This window comes from Eumetopias jubatus, unplaced genomic scaffold (assembly GCF_037043125.1).
Source record: "Eumetopias jubatus isolate StellerSeaLion01/CBP00866 unplaced genomic scaffold, mEumJub1_p1.0 scaffold_8, whole genome shotgun sequence".
NCBI classification, from domain to species: domain Eukaryota; kingdom Metazoa; phylum Chordata; class Mammalia; order Carnivora; family Otariidae; genus Eumetopias; species Eumetopias jubatus.
In genome coordinates, this window is record NW_028274814.1 from 106,165,320 (window position 1) to 106,186,857 (window position 21,538).

The window sequence follows — 21,538 nt, forward strand, 5'->3', positions numbered from 1 at the left end:
AGATAAGTGAGGTTTTTATGCCACCGTTAGCTAAGGAAAGGGATAAGCTTCTGGGGCTTCAAAAGAGGGAAGGCAATTCACGCACAGGAGGGTAAGAAGAGCATATATTTGGTAAACAAAAGTTGTCCTGCCATGCAGAGAATTTCTCAGGAAAAAGGTTATCTCTGGTAAGAACTCTCTCCCTGGTACAGCTTCCTTCCCCCAAATAAATTTCCTTTGTAAATGTAGATTTTTCTTACAAAAGGGTAACTTCTACTCTCAGAGCTTCTGCTGTGTCTTCAGTTTTTTAAAAAATAATCAGCCCCCAATAATTCTTATGCCAAAGAGGCATGTTTTGGAGTGGCACATCTGCTACTCTTCAACTTACTTCCAGAAAATTCATTTGGAAAAATAAACTATTCAACCAGTCACTTTCTCAGGACAATAGGTTGCTTATCTAGGCAAGCTGCTTGCAGATGACATAATTGTTTACTCATCAAGAATCACTTCAAAAAAAAATAGGGGCATCTGGGTGGCTCAGTGGGTTAAGCGTCTGCCTTCAGCTCAGGTCATGATCCCAGGGTCCTGGGATTGAGCCCCACATCAGGTTCCCTGCTCAGCGGGGAGTCTGCTTCTCCCTCTCCCTCTGCTCCTCCACCTCCCACTTGTGCTCTCTCTCTCGCTCACTCTCTCTCTCTCTCTCTCTCAAATAAATAAATAAAATCTTTTAAAAAAATCACTTCAAGATCCTCACCTCTCTGGGACCACTATCTTAAACTCCTTTATATCTTGAACATTTCCCAATCCCAAACAGATCCTTCCTTGAAAGACTAGGATTAAACCACTGGGGCCAAGACTTCAAAACCCTATAAATATATACCTCTGACATCCTTCAGAGATTCTGTTAGGACTCTAACAAGATTACTCTCTTTAACAGTAAGGATATAAGATAATAATAACAGTCAGTCACGACCCCATTCTGCTTGATGAGCAGGTGATTCTGGTAGTCATCTAGGTCTGTGAGAGACTGGACTAAATGGGTAACCAAAGGGAAATGCTAGAGAACGGAACATGCTGCTAATAATCTAGTGCATAAATATATGTCCTCCTTGTTCTGTCATCACAAATAACCTCTGGTTGATCTCTGGGCTAGGATCCCTATGACAGTGACCACTGGCCCCTATGACAAAAGAACATTTCAAAATTTTCTAGTCTTGGGGCAAGTAAAATAGAATAATAAAGATGTGTTATAAAGACTCCGTGAGAAATGCATGTAGAGTTTTTCATACCATGCCTGGCACATACTAAGTAATCCGTGTTGGCAGCTGATAGTATGATTCAGTACCCTTTGATTTTACTTTTCCTCTTCATCATTCCCAACTCCATATTCAAACTCATCAGTGACATTCAGGATGGGATTTTGAACACTAAACAGGTTTTATAGGGCTTTAACTTGAATCTCAACATAAAGAAATAATCACATAACTTTCTTCTAAGAAAAGAATACATTAATGATATTTGATATTTGATAAATATTGATATTTATCAAATATTGATAGGGTATTTCTCAAATATTTATCAAATATTTATCAAATATTGATACGGTATTTATTAAAGTGCATTTTCACATTTAATGTTAGAGTGTATATATTAAAAATACTTACTCACTGTACGTGTTATTTGAATGCTTATATTATTCCAAAACAAAGTTTTAAGTGTGATAGATTTTTATTAAAAGAAAAAAAAAGAAAAAGAGAAGAAAGCTCTTATCTGTGTAACATTGCTTCTTACAACTGCTGGTTGTAATGCACCAGGAGTCAAGGTGCCCGCTCATTTACCAGGGCTGAATCCAGACTCTATTAGAAAATATCTGTCCCCTTTGACTTAGAGAGGGCAAACGATCCTCCCAGACATGTCACCTGCCTAGGACTGATTTCATTCTCTTGCTTGGAAGGACAATAACATCTTGCAATTATGTTTGCTTGTTAGTACAGCCTTTTACAAAAAACTAAAGTGTGCCACTGAGTGTCATTTAGACTCAGTCAAGCTGGATTTATATAAAATAGAATGTGTTGGAGAGAAGAATGGATTGATATTTTTAGATCTTTTTAAATTTAAAAAGCTTTACACCACCATTAACACATTCATTAAAGTAACATTCAATTATGAGATGGGTTTTTATGCATATATAATGTATCAAATTAAGCAGAAGAAAATAACATTAAGCCTTCTTATTTTAACTGCCTTTCCATTTCATCAGTTTTGGAAAAGTAATTCTTAATTTTTCAATTAATTTTTTATTAAGTACTCCCTGTAGGAATGACAATTCACTGGATACTTTGAAGAAAGATGAGTAGAGACTAGTCAAAGTAGTGAAGATGTCCTTTCGGGGTTGTTGTGTTCTTATTCTACATGGAAACAGGCCTGGACTCCCTGTTATTCTTTATCCCTATTATATACCATACTGTAGATCAGGCTTGTGAACTCAAAAACCAAGACTGGACAGGGAAATAAACAAGGGCCATGTGCTCAGTGGAAGGCACCAGAGGTATGGAGACTATGAAAAGTGGAGCCATGACTCATCTCAGTATCATGGCTGCTATTTAGTTCTAGCTAATTGGAATTATAGGCCTAGTGTTAACAAATCTGCATATTTATAGAAATTATTATCAATTTTTAAATGTTGGCAACTAATTCAAATTAAAGGAAAGAATATATTCCCATAGGTCTTTGCTGTGTGGGCCTAACGGAAAGTAGCTATGAGCCAGAATCAGGTCATAGCCCACCAGGTGCAATATCTGGCTTAGAGTGAAATGAAGTTAGAAGACAGAATTGTTAAAAACATCAAACAAGAAACAGAAAAAGAAAAAAAATCGTCAGGAGAACTTTGGTTGCAAGTGACTGAAAATTCAACTTTGATTGGCTCTTTATTTTTATTTTTTAAACTTTTTTGAGTATAGTTGACTCCAGTTGGCTTTTTACAAAGGAAGGTATTTTAAGTGAAAAATCCAGATGTAAGACTAGCTTCAGGCAGGGCTGTCTCTAGCAATTCAATGAGGTCAACATCATTTCTCCCTATTTCTTACTGTGGCCTTCCAAGTTTTCTGCTTTATTCTGAGGCTCCACATGGTGACCCTCAGTAGATTCAGGCTTGTTTATTAGAATTGAAATGTAATTTCAATTACATTGAAATTGAAGATATGAAGTCTGGAACATGAAATGTTGGCTAAGAGAAAAAGAAGTTCTTTAGCTCCTGCAGAAGAGAGTAAATGTGTCCTTCCAAATGGGGCAAAAAATGTCTCTTTGTATGTAACTACTTCCTATGATGTTGTGGGCCCTACATTGGACTACTATGGCCAGGAGATGGAATCACCACTTAACTTAAGCCATTTAGAGTTTCAGGGGCTCCCCTGGAACAACCCTATCCAAGAACACAGCCGAGAATGGCAAATGGTAGTTTCACAATATTTTCTTCAGGGGTTACTGATGTATAGGAAGGGAAAGAGACTCAGAGTCACAAGCAATAATTGTCCATCAGATTAGGGGGAAACTATCAAAGAAACTGAAAATAAAACACCAAATTAGTAGGGGAAAAAAAAGTAAGAAAAGAATATGCTAATCAATGTGAAATTTTCAATGCAGTAGGTATGGGGATCAAAGGCATTTGTTGCAGGGACCTAAAGTACAAGAACAAAAAATACCTGCTGTGAAAGTACTAGAAGAAAACATGGGAGGATTTTTATTTTTCTAATTTCAAAGTGAGCAAGGTCTTTCTAGTGAAAATACAAAACCCAGAAGCCATAAAGGAGAAACTAGATAAATTTGACTACACAAAACCTTAAAATTCTACATGTCTACAATAACAGTTTCCTTAAAAATAAGACAAGTAACAGACTGGTAACCTATTTGCAACTCATGTGATGCACAAAGAAATAATATCCTTAATGTTTAAAGGGCTCTTACAAGTCAAAAGGAAACATAAACCCAATAAGAAACTGCGCATAAGTTATTAATAGGAAAACATGGCTTAAAAATGTAAAAAGATGCTCAACTTCAGTTATAATTAAAGAAATGTGAATCAAAAGAAGCAGACATTATTTTTCACATATGAGATTACCATGGATCAGAAAAGATGGTGTTATACAAGGAGGCAAAACTGTGAGAAACAAACCTTTTCTTGCATTTTTGATGGGAAGATAAATTGACATAATCTTTTTTCCAGGACAATGGGCAGTATCGCTCAAAATGAAAACATACTACCTCATGGCTATGCAATTTGACTGCAAGGATTGTATCTGTCAATGCCCTTCAGTCAAAGAGTACCAGGAAGGCAACTATAGTTGAATTTGGTGGATTTATTACCCATCCCAGCAAGATAGGACTCATACCACAGAGAACTGTGAGGTGCCTTGGTAGGAGAGGCTCATTTCTAACACCTTGTTATGGGCTTTGGGCTTTGATTGGTTGATTTGGGAAGAGTCCAAGGAAGTAGGGCTTAGGTCTGGAGTGGGTGCTGTCACAAAGTCAGGACCATCTATGATTATCTCAATTAGTCTTTTTTAGAATGAGGCTAAAGCTGTAATTTGTAGTAAAAAAAAAAAAAAAGCAGTCAGTCTTACTAAGTGGAAGAGGAGATGTTTGGTGTTTTGTGTGTTTGTAGAGTGACCTTGTTTTGTCTGTGCTTGGACAAAATTATGAAGTGGTCTTGTTTTGACAAATGTTATCCAAGTCTCAGAGTGGCTGTATGATGTTGGCATTCTATGACATTGTGTACATCCATAGGAGAACAGTGTGGTCTAGCTGTGAGTGCCCAGCTAGCTTCAAACATCCCTGGAGACTCTCTCTAAGTGACGTCAGGGACTTGCCCTTTGCTTTCTCACATCCTAAAGATATACTTCCGGTTATGCAAAGAGATTTATGTACAAAGGTATTCAATATAGCAATATCTATAGCAGAATATTCTAAACACTCACCAGTGGCAGAAAGGTGAAGTAAATTATGATTACAGTTGTACAATGGATTGCTATGCAGCTGTGAAAAATGAAACGTGCTGACAGGAAGAATTCTAAAATGTTAGGTGGGGCACCAGGCTCAGTCGGAAGAGCAGGCAACTCTTGATCTTGGGGTCGTGAGTTTGAGCCCCATATTGGGAGTAGAGATTACACAAACAAACAAATACTTTAAAAATGTATTGTTAGGTGATAAGAGCAAAGTATAAAATCTCATCTGTTCCCATTTGTGCTGACAGTCTTTAGTGCTGTTTGATAAATATTTCTGTTTCATCCTCCTTCCAGTTGCAGAATATTTCCTGGCCCCTTTGTGTTTAGACAGGGCCATGTTACTAAGTTCCTATAAATGAGTTAACAATAGGGCGTGAGTCACTTTTAAACTATAACAGTTAATGGTTGACCCAAGGTCCTCAGTAACTCTCTTTCCCTTTGTCATGACTACTGGCAATGATCTAGATGGCAGTCTGGATCCTAGGATAAGAAAAGCATGAAGCAGAGCCTCCAGGTGACCTGGGCGGGGGGGTCAGGGGGGAGGGAAGCCTTCTTGGTTAAGCCACTGAGATGATGGGGTTGTTAGTAACCACAGCATAACCTAGTCAGCCCTGGCTAATGCGAGGTTAGTACCAGAATTGGAGAGCTACAATAAAGAATATGTGGCATTGGGTTAGGGGTTGGGTTGTGGTCAGTGGAAAAACTTTTATGTGAGAAAACTGTGTCAGCAAGAAAGCTATATGAATGGAGATCCATAGCCTGCGGGAGCAAACATAGATGAAATTGTCACCAAAAAAAAAAAAAAAAAAAAAAATGAGAAGGCAGTGAATGTACCTATTAGAATTGAAGCTTTTAGAGCAAGAAGTCCAAAGATGAAATGTTAGTAGTAACTGTTAGTTTCTATTGACTGCATTTGGCAAAGTATTCCAAGCAAGAGACTAGAATTAGCTGTTTCATAAGCAGGAATACAGTTGCCCTTCCAGCATGTTAGTTTCAAGCCATCTTTTGTTTCTGAAAAGGTCTCTTGATTTATATTTTCCAGCATGCGTTCTCATCCATTGCTTTAGTTTATGTTCTCCTCATCTCCTTTTATCTCTTCTTTGCTGCTTCTTTGTCTATCACTATCTCTGTCTCTCAAATACTTTTTAATGCTTTATTTCTTTTTGATTTTTTACTTTTCCCTTTCTATTTATCTTCAGGCATTCATTATCTTCACTGATTCCCTCTTGTGTTCTTTCTGCTTTATTCTTCAATTCTAAAATGACTTTTTGTTTTATTAATCATATTCTACATTCTGTGAGCTCAAATTCCAAATCTTCGTATTCCTTTCTCTCCTCTCTAATTAGCTTCTTTCTGAATTCTTAGAATTAAGATTTCTGTTGGTCCATAGCTATTCATGTTTGCTTAAATAATTTTACCTCACTTTTAAAAAAATGTGGTCACAGTTTTCATCTGTTTTTGTGTTTAGATCATCCTGGCCATCCTTATCTGTAAGATTATTTTGCTCCATTTTTTCTTTCTTATTATAAAAATCCCTTTCTGTATGATTTTCATATGTTACACATGTTTCTGTATCAGAAAGGGAGGAATCAGGACAGCTTCCCTAGCTTCAGGGCTCGAGATCTCCTTCCGTAATTTTCAAAAATGTATTCAAAAAGAAAAGTTGATATTTTCTTGAAATCTGCTAACTCTGGTTCCTTCTCCCCAATGATTCTTTGAACTTTTTCTTTCCTTCTTCCTAAAGGAGTTCTACTCCTGGTAGTTTTTACATGTTGTGGGATTTGGTACTAGAAGGGAATCGCACCTGATCACTATCCAGTATTGTTTAAGCCCAGATCTTCCAGCACCATCATCATGTGCACTGTGGTCCCGCACCACACACTGGGAATGAAGTTCTGTCCATTTCCCTCCCAGTTTCAGCTGCTAGCTGCAAATATTCCTGAGGAGTTTACCAGTGAGGACCTGCTGGTAATTTGGGTATTTCTTAGCTCTGGGGCCATCAGAATCTTATTTGCCTTTCCCCTGCCTCTCTTTCACATTGTTGCTGGCACCATGTGTTTCTTCTTAGTAGTGGTAGTGTTTGGTCTTCACCTGCTTTATTTTAGGGTTTAAAGTGAATCCAGTTTTAGGTTAGTGGAAGATGTCCGTGTGTTTAGGTTTTGCTATCCTAGTTGCTGTACCTGATTATATGAGAAGATTTGCAGAAATTAAAAATCTCTGCCACCATCTTCCCAGAGTCCTCCACCTCTGAATGTTTGGTTTTAATGCTTGGTCTTGGTTTTAATGCTTTTATATATTTTTTTTCTTTCTTACGTATATACTTTATCGTATACAGCTGTATACATTCATATTACGTGTGTGTGTGTCTCTGTGTATATCAGCACAGCCCTGTGATACCTTGAGCAGAAAAAACAGTGTAAATTCGTGACATCCATTCCAACTTTGTCACTATTGTAAGTGACCCAAATTTCATTACAACACTTTTGCATCCATATTTTGGTCTCTAATCTACACACACTTAGGTGCATGCATGAAGACTCCTTGAAAAGTAGGTGATTCCAAATTTTAGAGGAGAAAAAAATCAGTATGGACCTGGAACGTTTATTTGTTGCTACTAATTCTATAGATGAGGAAATTGAACTCCAAAGGGTATTCCTAGACCCAAGCATGCTTTCGAAAATGTCAGCAAAAGTGCTGAAATAAAGGGAGACAAATTACAGGGGCCCTTATGCATCAAATTTTTGCATTTTGATCATTAAAACAAGATTAGAGATAACTGTTATGATGATAATAAGCTAAACAGATTGAATCTAAGAAAGTCTTTAAGTTAAATTCCTAATAAACAAGAAAGTTTATATAAGATTATCAAAGGGTATTAAAATACACAAGACAAGTGAGTATATTAAGAATATGCTTAATGTTTTGTTGATTGGCATATATAAGGGATTGTTAATATATAAATATAAGGAATTATGAATATATGAAAGAGTTAAATATCTGTCTATAAAGTTTAGGTATATGCTTTCTTTGATCAACACAGAGTACACAAGAAAGCCAAGTTACCCCAGCAAAAGTAGATTCAGTAGCAAGAAAAGGAAGACCTGATCAGCACATATAATTAATCAGATTCAAAGGGTGTCCACAGCTAATCGGCTTCAGTGGTCACACACAATAATCAAGTCAAAGGAGGGCTCAACAGTGTTCTAAAATGATAAATTAACCAAATGTACAAAAGAGTAAGTGGACTATCCAGACACAATTCCTCATCTCCTAGGAGCCGACAATTCTTGATGGTCCAACTAATTATAATAAAATACTAATAAGAAATATATAAGATTTTAATAGTACTAACAAACACACTAATACATCAACATGACAGGGCAATGGATAGGATCAAAGTTAAAAGAGTTTCTTACTTCTTGGAAAGCGACCAAGTCTCAAAACATTAAAACTTTTATAAAGAAAAAAATTAAAAGTCTCAAGTTCTAATAATCAGAATTTTACTATAAAAAGGAATTTACCATTGGTTAAGCAGCATAGAAATTACCTTAGACTGTTTAACCAGAGCCATGTTTCAACCAAGAATTAAACTCTTTATAACCTATATCCCAAACCTGGTTAGTCTGAAATGATTCTAAAGATCTGTTAAGATTATTGGAACCTCATGAAGGGGGTGTAATGGAAACCTAGGAAGAACAGACAAGAAATAATAATAAGGATAAAAATAATATAGGATACTTTTATTTCTGGTTTTAGATTAAATGTATTCATCAACTTTGTAGTCATTGTACTAGCGTGTTGCCCATTGTTAAAGGTGTCTAAAACATTGAAAGTAACCTAGAATGTAAAGTATTTAGAAGTATTTTTGGTGGGCGCCTGGGTGGCTCAGTTGGTTAAGCGACTGCCTTCGGCTCAGGTCATGATCCTGGAGTCCCGGGATCGAGGCCCGCATCAGGCTCCCTGCTCAGCAGGGAGTCTGCTTCTCCCTCTGACCCTCTTCCCTCTCGTGCTCTCTGTCTCTCATTCTCTCTCTCTCAAATAAATAAATAAAATCTTTAAAAAAAAAAGTATTTTTGGTAAACAATATTTAAAAATTGGGGGAATTTACTTTGATAAATTCATAAATTTTGTTTTATTAATCTGTGATTTTGTTTTATTAATCTCTTAGAGGAATTTGAAAAAGTGATATTTAATAAATTTAATAAAAGTGGTATTTAATAAAGACCTGAAATTAGTAAATTGTTTACTCATAAAATAAAATATTAGTGACTACTAATTTCCCACACTAAAGCCCATCATACAATAAAAATTCTTAATAAAATTCTAGTCAGGGGAAAGCAGAAATTTAAAAAGTAAACAAATAAGCAAGAAGATTTCAGGAAGTTTGAGAGAGGTACAGGTATGTGATTCATTCATCATTCTTACACATTTCACAGCGCTCACCATAGCACATACCTTCGCCAATGTCCATCACCCAGCCACCCCATCCCTCCCACCTCCCACCACTCCAGCAACCCTCAGTTTGTTTCCTGAGATTAGGAGTCTCTTATGATTAGTCATCCTCTCTGGTTTCATCTTGTTTTATTTTTCCCTCCCTTCGCCTATGATCCTCTGTCTTGTTTTTCAAATTCCTCATATCAGTGAGATCATATCATTATCTTTCTCTAATTGACTTATTTTGCTTAGCATAATACCCTCTAGTTCCATCCATGTCATTGCAAATGGCAAGATATCAGTTTTTTGATAGCTGCATAATATTCCCTTGTATATATATATACCACATCTTTATCCATTCATCTGTTGATGGACATCTTGGCTCTTTCAATAGTTTGGCTATTGTGGACATTGCTGCTATAAACATTGGGGTGCATGTACTACTTAGGATCACGACATTTGTATCTTTGGGGTAAATATGCAGTAGCGCAATTGCTGGATCATAGGGTAACTCTATTTTCAGCTTTTTGAGGAACCTCCATACTGGTTTCCAGAGTGGCTGCACCAGCTTGCATACCACCAACAGTGTAGGACGGTTCTCCTTTGTCTGCATCCTCATCAACATCTGTCCTTTCCTGACTTGTTAATTTTAGCCATTCTGACTGGTGTGAGGTGGTATCTCATTGAGGTTTTGATTTGTATTTCCCTGATGCTAAGTGATGTTGAACACTTATGTTTCATGTGTCTGTTGGCCATTTGGATGTTTCTTTGGAAAAATGTCTGTTCATGTTCTGCCCATTTCTTGATTGGATTATTTGTTCTTTGGGTGTTGAGTTTGATAAGTTCTTTATAGATTTTGGATACTAGCCCTTTATCTGATATGTCATTTGCAAATATCTTCTCCCATTCTGTCGGTTGTCTTTTGGTTTTGTTGACTGTTTCCATTGCTGTACAAAAGCCTTTTATCTTGATGAAGTCCCAATAGTTCATTTTTGCCCTTGCTTCCCTTGCCTTTGGCGATGTTTTTAGGAAGAAGTTGCTGTGGCTGAGGTGGAAGAGGTTGCTGCTTGTGTTCTCCTTTAGGATTTTGATGGACTCCTGTCTCACATTTAGGTCTTTCAACCATTTTGAGCCTATTTTTGTGTGTGGTATAAGGAAATGGTCCAGTTTCATTCTTCTGCATGTGGCTGTCCAATTTTCCCAACACCATTTGTTGAAGAGACTGACTTTTTTCCACTGGACATTCTTTCCTGCTTTGTCGAAGATTAGTTGACCATAGAATTGAGGGTCCATTTCTGGGCTTTCTATTCTGTTCCATTGATCTATGTGTCTGTTTTTGTGCCAGTACCATACTGTCTTGATGATTACAGCTTTGTAATAGAGCTTGAAGTCCAGGATTGTGAAGCCACCAGCTTTGCTTTTCTTTTTCAACATTCCTCTGGCTATTCAAGGTCTTTTCTGGTTCCAAACAAATTTTAGGATTGTTTGTTCCTTTTTGAAAAAAGTGGATGGTATTTTGATGGGGATTGCATTGAATGTGTAGATTGCTCTAGGTAGCATTGACATCTTCACAATATTTGTTTTTCCAGTCCATGAGCATGGAACGTTTTTCCATTTCTTTGTGTCTTCCTCAATTTCTTTCATGAGTATTTTATAGTTTTCTGAGTACAGATTTTTTTGCCTCTTTAGTTAGATTTATTCTTAGGTATCTTATGGTTTTGGGTGCAATTGTAAATGGGATCAACTCCTTAATTTCTCTTTCTTCTGTCTTGTTGTTGGTGTATAGGAATGCCACTGATTTCTGTGCATTGATTTTATATCCTGCCACTTCACTGAATTCCTGTATGAGTGCTAGCAGTTTTGAGGTGGAGTCTTTTGGGTTTTCCACATAAAGTATCATATCATCAACAAAGAGTGAGAGTTTGACTTCTTCTTTGCCGATTCAGATGCCTTTGATTTCTTTTTGTTGTCTGACTGCTGTGGCTAGGACTTCTAATACTATGTTGAATAGCAGTGGTGATAGGGGGTATCCCTGCCGTGTTCCTGACCTTAGGGGGTAAGCCTTCAGTTTTTCCCCATTGAGAATGATATTCACTGTGGGTTTTTCATAGATGGCTTTTAGGATATTGAGGTATGTACCCTCTATCCCTATACTCTGAAGAGTTTTGATCAAGAAAGGATGCTGTACTTTGTCAAATGCTTTTTCTGCATCTATTGAGAGGATCATAGATTCTTGTTCTTTCTTTTATTAATGTATTGTATCACATTGATTGATTTGCGGATGTTGAACCAGCCTTGCAGCCCAGGGATAAATCCCACTTGGTCGTGGTGAATAATCCTCTTAATGTACTGTTGGAACCTATTGGCTAGTATTTGGTGAGAATCTTTGCATCCATGTTCATCAAGGATATTGGTCTGTAATTCTCCTTTTTGATGGGGTCTTTGTCTGGTTTGGGGATCAAGGTAATGGTGGCCTCGTAAAAGGAGTTTGGAAGTTTTCCTTCCATTTCTATTTTTTGGAGCAGTTTCAGAAGAATAGGTATTAATTCTTCTTGAAATGTTTGGTATAATTCCCCTTGGAAACCATCTGGCCCTGGGCTCTTGTTTGTTGGGAGATTTTTGATTAGGGCTTCAATTTTCCTTAGTGGTTATAGGTCTGTTCAGGTTTTCTATTTCTTCCTGGTTCAGTTTTGGTAGTTTATACATCTCTAGGAATGCATCCATTTCTTCCAGAGTATCTAATTTGCTGGCATATAGTTGCTCAAAGTATGTTCTTATAATTGTTTATATTTCTTTGGTGTTGGTTGTGATCTCTCCTCTTTCATTCATGATTTTATTTATTTGGGTCATTTGTCTTTTCTTTTTCATAAGTCCGGCCAGGGGTTTATCAATGTTGTTAATTCTTTCAAAGAACCAGCTCCTAGTTTCGTTGATCTGTTCTACTGTTTTTTTGGTTTCTATTTCATTGATTTCTGCTCTGATCTTTATTTTTTCTCTTCTCCTGTTTAGGCTTTATTTGCTGTTCTTTCTCCAGCTCCTTTAGGTGTAGGGTTAGGTTGTGTATTTGAGACCTTTCTTGTTTCTTGAGAAAGGCTTGTATTGCTATATACTTTCCTCTTAGGACTGTCTTTGCTGCATCCCAAAGATTTTGAACAGTTGTATTTTCATTTTCATTTGTTTCCATGAATTTTTTAAATTCTTCTTTAATTTCCTGGTTGACCCATTCATTCTTTAGTAGGATGCTCTTTAGCTTCCATGTATTTGAGTTCTTTCTGACTTTCCTCTTGTGACTGAGTTCTGGTTTCAAAGCATTGTGGTTCGAAAATATGCAGGGAATGATCCCAAACTTTTGGTACCAGTTGAGACCTGATTTGTGACCTAGGATGTGATCTATTCTGGAGAATGTTCCATGAGCACTAGAGAAGAATGTGTGTTCTGTTGCTCTGGGATAGAATGTTCTGAATATATGTGTGAAGTCCATTTGTTCCAGTGTGTCATTTAAAGTCTTTATTTCCTTGTTGGTCTTTTGCCTAGATGATCTGTCCATTTCAGTGTTGGGGGTGGTTGTTAAAGTCCCCCACTATTATTGTATTGTTGTTGATGTGTTTCTTTGCTTTTCTTATTATTTGGCTTATATAATTGGCTGCTCCCATGTTAGGGGCATAGATATTGACAATTGTTAGAACTTCTTGTTGGATAGGCCCTTTAGGTATGATATAGTGCTCTTCCTCATCTCTTATTACAGTCATTGGTTTAAAATACAGTTTGTCTGATATAAGGATTGCCACCCCAGCTTTCTTTATTTTTTTAAAGATTTTATTTATTTATTTGAGAGAGAGAGAATGAGAGATAGCACGAGAGGGAAGAGGGTCAGAGGGAGAAGCAGACTCCCTGCCGAGCAGGGAGCCCAATGCGGGACTCGATCCCAGGACTCCAGGATCATGACCTGAGCCGAAGGCAGTTGCCTAACCAACTGAGCCACCCAGGCGCCTGCCACCCCAGCTTTCTTTCGGTGTCCATTAGCATGGTAAATGGTTTTCTACCCCCTCACTTTCAATCTGGGGGTGTCCTTGGGTCTAAGATGAGTCTCTTGCAGACAGCATATCAATGGGTCTTGTTTTTTTATCCAATGTGATAGCCTGTGTCTTTTGATTGGGGCATTGAGCCCATTTACATTCAGGGTAACTATTGAAAGATATGAATTTAGTGCCATTGTATTGTCTGTAAGGTGACTGTTACTGTATATTGTCCTTGTTCCTTTCTGGTCTATGTTACTTTTAGGCTTTTAGCTTTTGTTCCCTGCAAACTTTCCATACAGTTTTGGAGGACAAGAGTGAAAATGTCTCCAGTCTCCCTCCCAGAGGACCCGAGAACTCGGGGCCCCACTCCTCAGTGAGCCCCCAGAGAAAAGCAGTCAATCACTCCCATCCATACTCCATGCTCACCTGCCCCCCAAATAAATTAATTAATTAAAAAAAAAAGAAGAAGGAAAGAAAATTACTCTTGTCTTGGCTCCAAAGGCATATACTTGCCCAGTGTGGTACTCATAGTTTCTAAAACTGTGACATTGGTCATGCTGTTCAGAATGACACTCATCACAGAGTTTGTCTCCCATCCCTCTAGCGTCCTCTCACTTTACATCACTGAAGAAAAATGAAAATGGGAATAAACCCATAGCAATAAAGTTAAGATACCAATACTTTATTAGGAAGTTCAATTCCGTGAAAGTAAGAATGAGGGAAAGAGAGAAGCAAAGTAAGGAAGGAGGAGTAGACAGAGTGGTGCATTACCAAGCTGGCCAGAATTCTCTCACTGAAGCAACTGGTTTCTTGGCTTTAGAGAGATCTTCAGACGGGCATATGAACTACCACGTCCCGGAACAGATCATAACCAGGGGCTGGCCTCTTCTTGTTCCAGCCCTATCCCAGCCCTCTTTTTCAAGTTCACCCCACCTCAGCCCTTCTAGATTGTGTTACTCCCTCTCTGGGCAGGTTCTAGACCTTCTTCAGATCCACTAAAGCCACTTGGTCAGCACATGGTCAGGTTCTTCTTGCCAGCTGGCACCTGGGATATCTCATTGGACTAAAAGCACAGAAGCTACCTGAGACTACTAGGGTCTAGTCAAAAGATCTCAGGAGCCAACTTGAGAAGTTCTCACTGGAGTAAAATGGAGAAAATTAGCAGCAAAATCAGTACTGACTGCACAGTTATAAAACAGATCAAATATGTAAAAATCCCTGAATTTTTCATGATACTAAAAAAAAAAAAAGACAACCTCATTTGTTTGCTAGGGCACCACTCTATTGTTTTGAAAACTGGCAAGTAAAGGAAATACATTAAGCATGTATCTTGCCTTTCCTATGCAAACTATATTTCAAGATAACAAATAGCTAACATGGAAAAATTCTTTATAGTAGAACAGATAATTCTAAGATATAAGAAAACTAAGAAAGTCAACATTTTGCAACACTTAGTGAAATAGTAAGCTGGTCAAAGATCATCAGCAGTTGCTAAAACCGTTAGGTAGATGTTGATGGGGAACTTTATGATAAATGGATGAAACTGGTGTTCCTGGCACCCACTGATGAATCTTCCCATCACTCAAAGTGGAGCAACCAGACCTCATACCTCTTATTCTCATGTGATGCTATAGGAAGTACGCAGTTCCATCCAGACAATATTATCACAAAAGGAAAAGGAAAAGGAAATTATTGCAAGAGAAATTATTGCATCATTAATTTAATTAAGCCTCTAATTCTAACTACCAGTTTTATGGAAAGAATTTAAAGAACTACCCATTAACAACATGATGACATGACACACCCCATCCAGCTATTCCATATTTCTGTTTTTTCTTTGTTCCTGTGAGGAAAAACCATTAGTTTGAACTACCACAGAAGCTGTATAATTATTATTCTTAAAGATTATAAATACATTGTCATTAAAGTCCGGAGTGATCTCAAGAAGGGTATCTGACCTTCGATCGTGTACTTTTTCAGTCGAGATTTATTAGCCATCTACTGTAGGTCTAGCACTGCAGTAAGTGCTATTGATTCAGAAATGCACATTAGAGTCTCTCTCCCGGATTTGATCATAGTTCCCTCAAAAGCCAGGACTCCATTCTTATGAATAAATTAACTGTGCAGAGGTATTGGGAAGGGAGTAGTGGAAAGAGCTCTGACCTAGTTATCTAAATATCTGATAGCTGGTAAAGTAGATATTAGACATGATCCAGGACTATGTTAATGAGAATGTTAAGAGTTTTAATTTTGGAAATTAAAATGTAACTTTTTGGCATGGCATCATAAAACATGCTTTATTCTCAATTTGTTTGTGGTTTCTTTGATTCGAAAGTCCAGTTTATATAGAATTGTTGGAATCAAAAGATAAATCAAGAAACCTTTAACATTTGAGTATGAACTTTTAAAAATTGGGTTAGTAGGTATTTCACTTATTATCTGTTAAAAAAAAAAAAGTCTGTTGTGGATAAATAATTTTGGTACAAAAGTCAACCAGAAGAGCAATAGATACTGTGTGTCATTAGTCACAAATGGATTTCTAAGAGAGTCAGCTGATTTTTAAAATTTTGAAAGAAGAAGAATGGAACCTCTGGAATTTCATCCTCATGTGACAGAATCCAACAAGAAACCCCCACAGTGGTTGCTTTTTCCATGTCAAGCAAAGATTGTATGTAAGTTTGTCATGTAATCAGAACAATACATCACTTTTGTAGAAGGACCTTAGTTGCCTCATTCTGTCCACTAAGCACTTTTTAATCATCCTGGCTGGGAAGAAAGCTCAAGAGAGTTGATAGTCTTTGAAATAATTTTGAACAAGAACCCTTCATATTTTATGAATGCATTTTTCAACAAATTAACTAGAGTTATGAGAGTTTGGGAAAATAGGCCCTCTGAACTTCCTGGGGTCAATGAGAGTTTAACTTGCTTTTAAAAAGAATCTTTCTGTCTTATTGGCCCTCTATGGGAAGCCTAAAGTCTACTCCTGCACTTAAATTTACGTCAAAGTCCCACTTTCAGAGGAAGAGACCAATTTAGCCATTTGAATCTGGCAAAAAGGGCTCTTCAGCTTGCATTGTGGACAGTGACAAGAGGCTAGATTGAGGAGAAGAAAATTAGAACACCAGGAAATGGACTTCCTGGAGATACCCTGAGCAGCTGTATGGGAGACTCTTTTAAGGGAAAGCTCTGAACCGGGGATGTGACCATGGTAATGCAATAGATGATTTTGAGATTATCTACCCAGCATCCCTGTTCTGGGAATTTCTTCTGATCTCAGTCCATCTCCTGGGTCCTCACAGGAGCCATTGTAACAGTACTATCTTTGAGTGACTTGCATGTAAATGGTGAATCTTAAGACCTCTGTATTTATGTTTCTTTCCACATGTATAAAAGCATAGTTGACCAACAGGGAGAAAAGAATAATGAAGCAGAGGCATAAAATGATAAGAGGAACGACATGGGAAATGGAAAGACTCCTGAACTTTCGTATGCTGTTCCCCATTAAAAAAAAAATTTTTTTTTAAGGCCTGATTATAACATTTGCCCATTACTGCAGTGTAAATTCTCCTACCATAACTGATTTCAAACTACTAATGGGATGTCACTGAATGTGAATTTGAAAGAAATTCCTAGCAGTACACCATTATATAGTATTTCCAACACACAGATACAATTAATGTATATAATTTCAAGAGCATAGATAATGACAAAATATCAAATAGATAATATTAAAACCATTAATGGCCAAAAAATCAGGAAATGATGAGACCTAATTAATTAGTACCTAAATAATTTACTTAATTATAACTTTGTTTAATTTTTAATAATGGCTGTGTTTTACAATGAACTTTCAAAATTCCTGAATTTAATAATTGACCCTGGTGAGCTGGGAGGGCTGGTTCTGAGTGATCCTCATGGTAAAAACATGCCTTGTTTCAGTTGCCTCTAAACCAACAATCGCATTCTTGTCCTTGAATGACTTGAGATAGCTCAGTGCCTTTAAAGTAAGTATCACTCTGTTTCTCTGTTATACATAAGCTGACTCATGTCTGATTTTGGCCATTTGTAACATAGGTAGGTGTTTTACTAGGGCTTAGCTCTCACTACAATTTTCAAGATAGTAGAAAAAGAAATATAAAAGAAGCCTTTAATAGTATTTCTGTTTTACTGATTCCTTGTGTAAAGTATTGTGGTTAACTCTGATATAAAGTAACTTGAGTTTTTTTTTTTTCCCCTCATGATTGCTCATACCAATTATCCTTTCACCATCCAGGCAGCCACAAGAGCTATGCTCAGGAAGAGCTTTTGCTGATGGGCCAGTGAGAATATAACCAAGAAGAGGCATTGCTCATCTTCAAGGTTCAAATTACGCTTTTTAAAAAGTCCATGGTATAAGCTATAGTCTTGAAAGCAAGTGTTTCTCTTATAGAAGCTAAGCTTTTTTGAGTAATAAAAGACTTTGATGATCTCCAAAGACTAAGATCCTTGGAGTTCTCAAGCACAGTGTTTATGGATAAATCAGAGGATGAGGAGGGATGTATGACAATGTAAGAACAATTTCCTATCTCCGAAAGATAGAAAAGTGAGACTAATGGGTAATAAGGGAAAATCACTGAGGAAATGGCTAGAATTTAGATTGTGGATCCCTGAAAGGTGCTCAAGGATTCCACATTGCTGGAATTGGGGGTAGTATATAATAGCATAATGAAAACTGTGATAGAAGCCCAACCATATTTGAGAGTCTCCTGGAATATAAAAGACTACAGGTTTTCACAAGGTACTCCTGCAAGTTTCCAACATGGTCCCTGAGCAATAAAGCAGAATGACTGAGGGGGGTGTCCCAGTGCCTGGGTCTGAGAGCAGTGTCACAGATTCCCCCAGCCCCACATAGAAGAGAGGAAATGCTGAGGCCAGTGGACTACAAAAAGCCTAATCGTAGGGGAAAGGTTGCATGATATATATTCATAATAACCAGAGATTATTACAGCACTAGGACATTTGGCAGTGAAAGCAACAAAGACCAGCTGCCTATTTCCAGATTCAATGAATTACCCCCAGCAGAGGCCAGGGACAACAGAAGACTGTAGTTGGATCAGAGGTTCCCAGTTGCCAATATTGGCATTGGTCAGGAATTCACCGTGCCTCTACAGAGGACAGGAGAAAGAGAAGAGGATGAGAAACAAAGTCTGAATTAACTCAGTACCCTCAAGGTGACTACATTTCACAGTGGAAGTGATTGGGTTCTCCTGAATTGATAAGATTTTATTATCTACCTTTAGCAGTCACAGGCCTTGTGAACAAAATTGCATTGTGTTGTATATAGAGAAACATTAAAAGTTACCTTTTTCACATCTGAGATTTTTTTCAAAATAACTTCTATAAGTACTTCCCACTAGAAATTTCTGGTTCAGTTTACAATTAGAAATAGGGATCATAGGATCCTAAGTATTCCTTGTCCAATTTTCTAGCCTAAGGTCTACTTAAGAAAAAAAGTAGAATCTGAGAATCACCAAAGTACAACCTTAGTTTGTCTTTGGGATGTACCAATGATTGTGGGGCTATATTCTTTTCATATAAATATATAGGAACCATAAAAACTTTTGAGGCAACAGTTTTTGCCATCCAATTTTGATATTTCCATTAGCATTTAAAGATTGGAAGAGGTTCAAAGTAAAATTTAGCATTTGTCCATTATAAATATTTTTGTCCAAGTCCAGGATAAGTGTAGTGTCATAATAGATACAACAAATATTAGACATTTTTAAGAGAAAGGAATAACAGAAAAAAGAATTGCCTGTGGATTATGAAATTCATCCTCAAAAGATTCTGATCCAGATTCTGATTCTGGTCTAGGATGAGTCTTAGGAATGTTCCTATCAACAAGTAGCTGTCTCGGGTAGTAATATTGCAAAGAAAAGAACCAACTCTATAAATCTAAGCACAAAAATGGTCTTAGACACATTTGAGACAGTTCGTAGCATTCCACAGTAAGTTGAAGGAGCAGGCTTTGCAAAGGAGAGACATTAGGAAGCTCAGTTGATCTCGGTAACAGTAATTAGTAAAGTTTCTCTGGGGTACTTCTTTCAAAAAAAAATGAATTACACTCTTACTCAGTCTCTGCCTCAATTTTCTGAAAATTCAGACTCTAAGAAAAGAGCATTTGATAGGCAAAGTTTGGGTCTTATGTCCTCCAGTTGGCCAGAGGAAGCCAAGAAACTTGGGCAGTTCCACTAAGGGGAAAGGTAGATCCCCAAAATAAAAGTAGGGGCTATTACTAGAAGAATGAAGAATAGGAAGGCAAAACCACAGCTGTCCATCACAGTACCCAGGTAACTCAGATGCGGTAGTGAAAACCACATGTCTAGAAAAATTGCCATTTGTTGGTCCACATGCAGTGGTGTTTACAAGTAATTGATCATAGCCAGTTATAGAAAGAATGCCATTGAAGATTCTATGATGATATCTGTAATGACTTCCCAGGGCTGCCATAACAAATGACCCCAAACTGAGTTGCTTAAAATAATGGAAAACTACTCTCTGACAGTTCTGGAGGCTAAAAGTCTGAAATCAAAGTATAGCTGTACTTCTTCTATAGGCTCTAGGGTAGAATTCTTCCTTGCCTCTGAGACCAGCTTCTAGTGGCTCCAGGCATTCCTTGGCTTGGGGTTGCATAACTCCAATCTCTGGCTCCATCTGCACATGGCCTTCTCCTCTGTGTCTTGGTACATCTCTATTTCAGATCTCCCACTGCTTTTCCCTTATAGGGACACTTGTTATTGGATCTAGGTAGGAAAAACCCAGTTCTGGAAATGATCTCATCTCAAAATACTTAATTACATTAAAAAAAATTCTTTTTCTAAATAAGGTTACATTCACAGGTTCCAGGGATTACAACACGGACTTATCTTTTGCTGGGGTGTGGTGGGCACCAATCAACCCACTACCATATCCTTAAAGACTTTTCAACCTATACAATAGATTCTAGGGATGATACAACACATAACACATAACTAAAAAGGTAAATTGTGATAAGTACCAAATAACATTTTAAGGAAAAAGAAAAAAAAATTGCTGGGGCCAAGGTGAAGGGGTAAGCACAGTTTGTGAGGAAATGGGAGAAGACCTTATGTGCAAGTGGCATCTCCAGTAGGTATGCATTCTAGGCAAGACAAAAAAAAATACAAGAACAAAGCTTTGGAAGCTGAAAAGAAGAAAATATGACCAACCATTAGGTTAGTGTAGACTTTAAACTGAAAGCAACACAAACATTGAATAATTTGATCAGAAAATAAATTTTCTAGAGGATATTGAGTACTTCACACAGTGTCCAGGAAAACTGAGAACCAGACTCAGGAGCTGGGACTAACATCACACACAGCCCTGATCTTATGAAGAAATCATGCCTCCCTAACCCCCCTCCCTGCAATTGGGCACAGGTTGCCATACGTTATATCACTGCCACATTATACCAGACACTGCACTCTAGACTCCCACCCCATTCCTCTCTTGTGCCCTCAAAGGAAAAGTAATGTTAGATGGATTGGCCCACCTAGTACGCAGAATTCAGTGATGGTGCCCTCTGATATCCCACTCTGATTTCCAGGATTGTGAATATGATGAGATACTATGACCATGATTATGTTAGATTACATGGCACAAGGGATTATATAGATGTATTTAAGGTTACTAATAAGTTTACCATAGAGATTATCTAGGTGGGTCTAATTTAATCAATGAGGTTTTTTTTAAGGGTTTTTTTCTAGTAGGTAGTAGAAGGGGAAGTTAGAGATGTTTGAAGGACAAGAAGGATTTGATGTGCTGTTCCTGGCTTTAAAGATGAAGTGGGCCATATAAAAGGACAGGAGAGTGGTCTCTAGGAGCTGAGAGTGACTTACCTCTAGCTAACAGCCAGGGAAGAGATGGGGACCTCAGTCCTACTACTGCAAGGACCTGAACTCTGCCAATGATCTGAATGAGATGGGGAGCATATTCTTATCCAGAGCCTCCATATGAGAGCCCAGCCTAACCCACACATTGATTTTGACCTGTGAGACCTTGAACAGAGAACCCAGATAGGTCTGCTCTGACTTCTGACCTACAGAACTG

The 21,538-nt window shown here is 37.6% G+C and overlaps 1 protein-coding gene across 1 annotated transcript in view; it reads left to right on the forward strand.

Moving 5' to 3' along the window:
* The window catches only part of METTL25 (methyltransferase like 25), a 182,168-nt gene extending 163,790 nt beyond the window's left edge, over window positions 1-18,378 (forward strand). Inside the window, exon 16 of the mRNA XM_088025281.1 lies at window positions 17,706-18,378. The gene's annotated coding sequence lies outside the window, so the exon portion shown is untranslated. The remainder of the gene's footprint in view (window positions 1-17,705) is intronic.
* The last annotated feature ends 3,160 nt before the right edge of the window (window positions 18,379-21,538 follow it).